Source organism: Salvelinus fontinalis, chromosome 4 (assembly GCF_029448725.1).
Source record: "Salvelinus fontinalis isolate EN_2023a chromosome 4, ASM2944872v1, whole genome shotgun sequence".
Lineage (NCBI taxonomy): Eukaryota > Metazoa > Chordata > Actinopteri > Salmoniformes > Salmonidae > Salvelinus > Salvelinus fontinalis.
In genome coordinates, this window is record NC_074668.1 from 2,992,228 (window position 1) to 3,000,098 (window position 7,871).

Genomic DNA, 7,871 nt, shown 5'->3' on the forward strand with positions numbered 1-7,871 from the left:
GCCCCTCAGTTCAGAACGGATGTGACCTCCATCCGGCACCACTGGAGGATTACTGGCTCGCTGGTGGAGGGAATACTGGCTCGCTGGTGGAGGGAACACTGGCTCGCTGGTGGAGGGAACACTGGCTCGCTGGTGGAGGGAACACTGGCTCGCTGGTGGAGGGAACACTGGCTCGCTGGTGGAGGGAATACTGGCTCGCTGGTGGAGGGAATACTGGCTCGCTGGTGGAGGGAATACTGGCTCGCTGGTGGAGGGAATACTGGCTCGCTGGTGGAGGGAATACTGGCTCTCTGGTGGAGGGAATACTGGCTCTCTGGTGGAGGGAATACTGGCTCGCTGGTGGAGGGAATACTGGCTCTCTGGTGGAGGGAATACTGGCTCTCTGGTGGAGGGAATACTGGCTCGCTGGTGGAGGGAATACTGGCTCGCTGGTGGAGGGAATACTGGCTCTCTGGTGGAGGGAATACTGGCTCTCTGGTGGAGGGAATACTGGCTCGCTGGTGGATGGAATACTGGCTCTCTGGTGGAGGGAATACTGGCTCTCTGGTGGAGGGAACACTGGCTCTCTGGTGGAGGGAATACTGGCTCTCTGGTGGAGGGAATACTGGCTCGCTGGTGGAGGGAATACTGGCTCGCTGGTGGAGGGAATACTGGCTCGCTGGTGGAGGGAATACTGGCTCTCTGGTGGAGGGAATACTGGCTCTCTGGTGGAGGGAATACTGGCTCTCTGGTGGAGGGAATACTGGCTCTCTGGTGGAGGGAATACTGGCTCTCTGGTGGAGGGAATACTGGCTCGCTGGTGGAGGGAATACTGGCTCTCTGATGGAGGGAATACTGGCTCGCTGGTGGAGGGAATACTGGCTCTCTGGTGGAGGGAATACTGGCTTGCTGGTGGAGGGAACACTGGCTCGCTGGTGGAGGAAAGACTGGCTCGCTGGTGGAGGGAATACTGGCTCGCTGGTGGAGGGAATACTGGCTCGCTGGTGGAGGGAATACTGGCTCGCTGGTGGAAGGAATACTGGCTCGCTGGTGGAGGGAATACTGGCTCGCTGGTGGAAGGAATACTGGCTCGCTGGTGGAGGGAATACTGGCTTGCTGGTGGAGGGAATACTGGCTCTCTGGTGGAGGAAAGACTGGCTCGCTGGTGGAGGGAATACTGGCTCGCTGGTGGAAGGAATACTGGCTCGCTGGTGGAGGGAATACTGGCTTGCTGGTGGAGGGAATACTGGCTCGCTGGTGGAGGGAATACTGGCTCGCTGGTGGAAGGAATACTGGCTCGCTGGTGGAAGGAATACTGGCTCGCTGGTGGAGGGAATACTGGCTCTCTGGTGGAGGGAATACTGGCTCTCTGGTGGAGGGAATACTGGCTCTCTGGTGGAGGGAATACTGGCTCTCTGGTGGAGGGAATACTGGCTCTCTGGTGGAGGGAATACTGGCTCGCTGGTGGAGGGAATACTGGCTCGCTGGTGGAGGGAATACTGGCTCGCTGGTGGAGGGAATACTGGCTCTCTGGTGGAGGGAATACTGGCTCGCTGGTGGAGGGAATACTGGCTCTCTGGTGGAGGGAATACTGGCATGCTGGTGGAGGGAATACTGGCTCTCTGGTGGAGGAAATACTGGCTCGCTGGTGGAGGGAATACTGGCTCTCTGGTGGAGGAAAGACTGGCTCTCTGGTGGAGGGAATACTGGCATGCTGGTGGGAACATGCAGGGAATGAGCAAGCACAATCACAATACACACACGTGTGTAAGAATGCACATAAACACTCACGCGCGCACGTAGGAAACAGTCACAGACGCATCTTTTGCGCCTGTCTGTCTCTCTCAGTACTTTACATTTTTATTACATTGACTCACCCATTAAACAGGGATTGTTCTACTTACATAGCCAGCAGCATACCACCCTGCATACCACTGCTGGCTTGCTTCTGAAGCTAAGCAGGGTTGGTCCTGGTCGGTGCCTAGATGGGAGACCAGATGCTGCTGGAAGTGGTGTTGGAGGGCCAGTAGGAGGCACTCTTTCCTCTGGTCTAAAAAATATCCCAATGCCCCAGGGCAGTGATTGGGGACACTGTCCTGTATAGGGTGCCGTCTTTCGGATGGGACGTTAAACGGGTGTCCTGACTCTCTGAGGTCATTAAAGATCCCATGGCACTTATCGTAAGAGTAGGGGTGTTAACCCCGGTGTCCTGGCTAAATTCCCAATCTGGCCCTCAAACCATCATGGTCACCTAATAATCACCAGTTTACAATTGGCTCATTCATCCCCCTCCTCTCCCCTGTAACTATTCCCCAGGTCGTTGCTGCAAATGAGAACGTGTTCTCAGTCAACTTACCTGGTAAAATAACGGAAAAAAAAACAACATATCAATATTATGCAAATCAGCTGGGTCTTGCTGTTGGTTGGTAGTTAGTGGTTGGTGTTACACTGGAAGACATTAAATGGTTGTTTTTTTTTGCCCTCAGTGTAAGATGTCTCTGGTCCTTCTGGGTTAGAGTCAGTCTCTCAGTGTAACATGTCTGGTCTATCTGGGTTAGGGTCAGTCTCTCAGTCTGACATGTCTGGTCTATCTGGGTTAGAGTCTGGGTTAGAGTCAGTCTCTCAGTGTAACATGTCTGGTCTATCTGGGTTAGAGTCAGTCTCTCAGTGTAACATGTCTGGTCTATCTGGGTTAGGGTCAGTCTCTCAGTCTGACATGTCTGGTCTATCTGGGTTAGAGTCTGGGTTAGAGTCAGTCTCTCAGTGTAACATGTCTGGTCTATCTGGGTTAGAGTCAGTCTCTCATTGTAACATGTCTGGTCTATCTGGGTTAGAGTCAGTCTCTCAGTGTAACATGTCTAGTCTATCTGGGTTAGGTTAGGGTCAGTCTATCAGTGTAACATGTCTGGTCTATCTGGGTTAGGGTCAGTCTCTCAGTCTGACATGTCTAGTCTATCTGGGTTAGGGTCAGTTTCTCAGTGTAACATGTCTGGTCTATCTGGGTTAGAGTCTGGGTTAGGGTCAGTCTCTCAGTCTGACATGTCTAGTCTATCTGGGTTAGGGTCAGTTTCTCAGTGTAACATGTCTGGTCTATCTGGGTTAGGGTCAGTCTCTCAGTGTAACATGTCTGGTCTATCTGGGTTAGGGTCAGTCTCTCAGTGTAACATGTCTGGTCTATCTGGGTTAGAGTCAGTCTCTCAATGTGACATGTCTGGTCTATCTGGGTTAGAGTCAGTCTCTCAGTGTGACATGTCTGGTCTATCTGGGTTAGGGTCAGTCTCTCAGTCTGACATGTCTGGTCTATCTGGGTTAGGGTCAGTCTCTCAGTGTAACATGTCTGGTCTATCTGGGTTAGGTTAGGGTCAGTCTCTCAGTGTAACATGTCTGGTCTATCTGGGTTAGGGTCAGTCTCTCAGTGTAACATGTCTGGTCTATCTGGGTTAGAGTCAGTCTCTCAATGTAACATGTCTGGTCTATCTGGGTTAGAGTCAGTCTCTCAGTGTAACATGTCTGGTCTATCTGGGTTAGAGTCAGTCTCTCAATGTAACATGTCTGGTCTATCTGGGTTAGAGTCAGTCTCTCAGTGTAACATGTCTGGTCTATCTGGGTTAGAGTCAGTCTCTCAATGTAACATGTCTGGTCTATCTGGGTTAGAGTCAGTCTCTCAATGTAACATGTCTGGTCTATCTGGGTTAGAGTCAGTCTCTCAATGTAACATGTCTGGTCTATCTGGGTTAGGGTCAGTCTCTCAATGTAACATGTCTGGTCTATCTGGGTTAGGGTCAGTCTCTCAATGTAACATGTCTGGTCTATCTGGGTTAGAGTCAGTCTCTCAGTCTGACATGTCTGGTCTATCTGGGTTAGGGTCAGTCTCTCAGTCTGACATGTCTCTGGTCTTTCTGGGATAGGCTCAGCCTCTCAGTGTAACATATATTCGGTCTATCCGGGTTAGTTTAGGGTCCGTCTTTCAGTGTAATTATATCTCTGGTCTATCTTTCTCTAGGTGTAATAAAACAGTACAGCTCCTGTGTGTGTTGGATGCTCATCTGCAGTGTCGTGGAACCAGTAACGCTAAATAGGAATTATTGAGGCTCTAGTTCTGTCTTTACATGACCAGGATTTCCTGTAACGGATCATTACACTTATGTCTTGGGCATCGGGTTACACGGTTGGTTTACCAATTGGTTATTGAAGCCATCTCAAGTACTTTGATCATGATCATGTTCTCTCTAGTGCTAGATTATAAAATCACTTGTATAGTCATTTCAAATCAAATCAAAGTTTATTGGTCACATACACATGGTTAGCAGATGTTAATGCGAGTGTAGCGAAATGCTTGTGCTTTTGGTTCCGACAGTGCAGCAATATCTAACAAGTAATCTAACAAATTCACAACGACTACCTCATACACACAAATGTAAAGGGATGAATAAGAATATTTACATAAATAATATATGGATGGACAGCATAGGCAAGATGCAGTAGATGGTTTGGAATACAGTATATACATATGAGAAGAGTAATGTAGGATATGTAGACATTATTAAAGTGACGTTATTTAAAGTGACTAGTGATACCTTTATTAAATCCATTTATTCAATGTATTACATTTACATTTTACATTTAAGTCATTTAGCAGATGCTCTTATCCAGAGCGACTTACAAGTACATACATTCATACTTTTTTTGTACTGGCCCCCTGTGGGAAATGAACCCACAACCCTGGCGTTGCAAGCGCCATGCTCTACCAACTGAGCTACACGGGGCCAATGTATTAAAGTGACCAGAGATTTGAGTCTGTATGTTGGCAGCAGCCTCTCTATGTTAGTGATGGCTGTTAAACAATCTGATGGCCTTGAGATGGAAGCTGTTTCTCAGCAACTTGATGATTGAGGTGGAAGCATGGCCACACAATCATGGGTGAACAGGGAGTACAGGAGAGGGATGAGAAGACACCCTTGTGGAGCCCCATTGTTGAGGATCAGCGGGGTGGAGATGTTGTTTCCTACCCTCACCACCTGGGGGCGGTCCGTCAGGAAGTCCAGGACCCAGTTGCATAGAGCGGGGTCGAGAACCAGGGTGTTAGGAGTTTGGAGGGTACTATGGTAATAATGCTGAGCTGTAGCCAATGAACAGAATTCTTACAGTGTGCAGTGTGATGGTGATTGCATTGTCTGTGGACCTGTTGGAGCGGTAAGCAAATTGGAATGGGTCTATGGTATCAGGTAGGGTGGAGGTGATATGATCCGTTACTAGTCTCTCAAAGCGCTTCATGATGACAAAAGTGAGTGCTACGGGGCGGTAGTCATTTAGCTAATTTACCTTAGCTTTCTAGGGAACAGGAACAATGTTGGCCATCTTGAAGCATGTGGGCACAGCAGACTGGGATAGGGATTGGTTGAATATGTCCATAAACACTCCAGCCAGCTGGTCTGCGCATGCTCTGAAGACGCGGCTAGGGATGCCGTCTGGGTCGGCAGCCTTGCGAGGGTTAACACGTTTAAATGTTTTACTCACGTTGGCCACGGTGAAGGAGAGCCCACAGGCTTTGGTAGCGGGCCGTGTCAGTGGCACTGTATTGTCTTCATAGCGAGCAAAGAGGTTGTTTAATTTGTCTGGGAGAAAGACGTCGACGTCCGCGACGGGGCTGTTTTTTTTTGTAATCCATGATTGACTTTAGACCCTGCCACATAGGTCTCGTGTCTGAGCTGTTGAATTGCCTTGCGGAGGGAATAGCTACACTGTTTGTATTTGGCCATGTTTCCAGTCACCTTTCCCTGATTAAATGCAGTGGTTCGCGCTTTCAGTTTTGAGCGAATGCTTCCATCTATCCACGGTTTGTTGTTAGGGAAGGTTTTAATAGTCCTAGTGGGTACAACATCACCGATGCACTTGCTAATAAAATCACTCACCGAGTCAGCGTATACATCAATGTCATTGGCTGAGTCTACCAGGAACATATCCCAGTCCATGTGATCGAAGCAATCTTGAACCGTGGAATCCGATTGGTCAGACCAGCGTTGGATAGACCTGAGAGTAGCAATGGTCCAGAATGTTACCAGCCCGCGCATTCGATATGCTGATAGAATTTAGGAGGCCTTGTTATCAGATTAGCTTTGTTAAAATCCCCAGCTACAATAAATGCAGCCTCAGGAAACCGGGTGGCTGTACCGACTCTGACAACATATCCCGATGTGAGCCATGTTTCCGTGAAACAGAGATTGTTACAATCTCTCTCTGGAAGGCAACTCATGCCCTAAATTCGTCCACCTTGTTGTCTAGAGATTGGACATTGGCGAGTAATATGCTCAGAAGCGGTGGATGGTGTGCTCGCCTTCTGACTCTGACCAGTAGGCCGCTCCGTCTGCCTCTCCTGCGGCGACCGCGTTGTTTTGGGTCAGGCCTCCGGGATGAGATCCCACGTCCAGGGTGGAGGTCCAAACAAAGGATCCGCTTCGGGAAAGATGTATTCCTGGTCGTAATGTTGTTGAGTTGACGTCACTATTATATCCAATAGTTCTTCCCGGCTGTATGTAATAACACTTGAGATTTTCTGGGCAAACAATGTAAGAAATTATACATAAAAAAAACAAATTACCGAATAGTTTCCTAAGGACCTGAAGCGAGGCGACCACCTCTGTCGGCGCCAGGCGATAACATTTTCTAAGTGTTTATGTACATATTTGTGTGGTGCAGCTCTGTATTTGAACACAATGTCCTCTGTCACTCAATTACAAGCAGAGACAGTTTCCTGCTGAGCGGCAGGTTGGGAATCAATCCCTGTTGTTTGTGAATTGGACAAGGCTCCAGTACGTCGCTAGTCGCTAGCTATCCAAGCGCAATCCTACCATCCAAGCTCCATCTGATCCTCTTGGCATGCTTCCAGTCAGATCCCCCCTTTCTCTACCTCCTCCACTCCTCCTGTCCTCTCCTCCTGTCCTCTCCTCCTGTCCTCTTATGATTATTTCATCGTTCTAAATTCTTTATGCTGGAGTGCTGTGGATTGGAATTAACCTTGGTAGAGCTGGGAGCCGGGTTGGGTTGGGCTGAGCGTAGAGACATACATACAGACAGACACATAACCACTAGAGCTATTTGGCCGAGGCGGTGTGGCTCAGTCCCGGTCCCCCAGTTGGATTCCTCTCCTCCATTAGTGCCATCTGTGCCTTTCTGCTCCTGTCTGTGAGGCCTGCCCACGCCAGAACCACTGGTGTTTCTCTGGGACGACCAGGGACGGTGCCCAGAGCTACCCAGAGCTCTTAGCTGGCAATGATGTGCACTTTACTCTGACTGACTGAAACCAGGGGAGGGGGAAAGAGAAGAGGGAGAGAGAGGGAAAGCAGGCAGGATGGGAGGCATAGCATAGTGGGGCAGGAAACAGCTGCAGGTACCTGCTGTGTACGACGTATGGTTCTGTAAGCTTCAGGAGAATTTAGCTTATCTCCGAACCAGCAAACAGGCAGCACTGGTGTTGCACGTTGGGATGGAATTCATGTTTGGCGGGAAAATCTTGTATGCGCGAACGATCTCAATGACTGTCTGACCTCATAACCCTTGGACAAATAATCATGGAAATAATGGTTGAAAATCTCAAGATGACCAGGCCATTAATGTCATAGCGCCCAATCATGTGCCATGCCTGAGTTTTAACCTTCATTTAAGCCATATTTGATCAAACTGTTCTCTTTTCTTTTCATGGGCTGGGTGGTAGCCTAGTGGTTAAGCAGGTGGGCCAGTAATCGAAAACAAAAGTTGCTGTTTTGAATCCCCGAGCTGACTAGGGGAAATCTGTCAATGTGCCCTTGAGATAGAACCTTTACCCTAATTGTTCCTGTAAGTCGCTCTGGATAAGAGCCTCTGCTACATGATGTAAATTTCAGATGGTTCCGCAC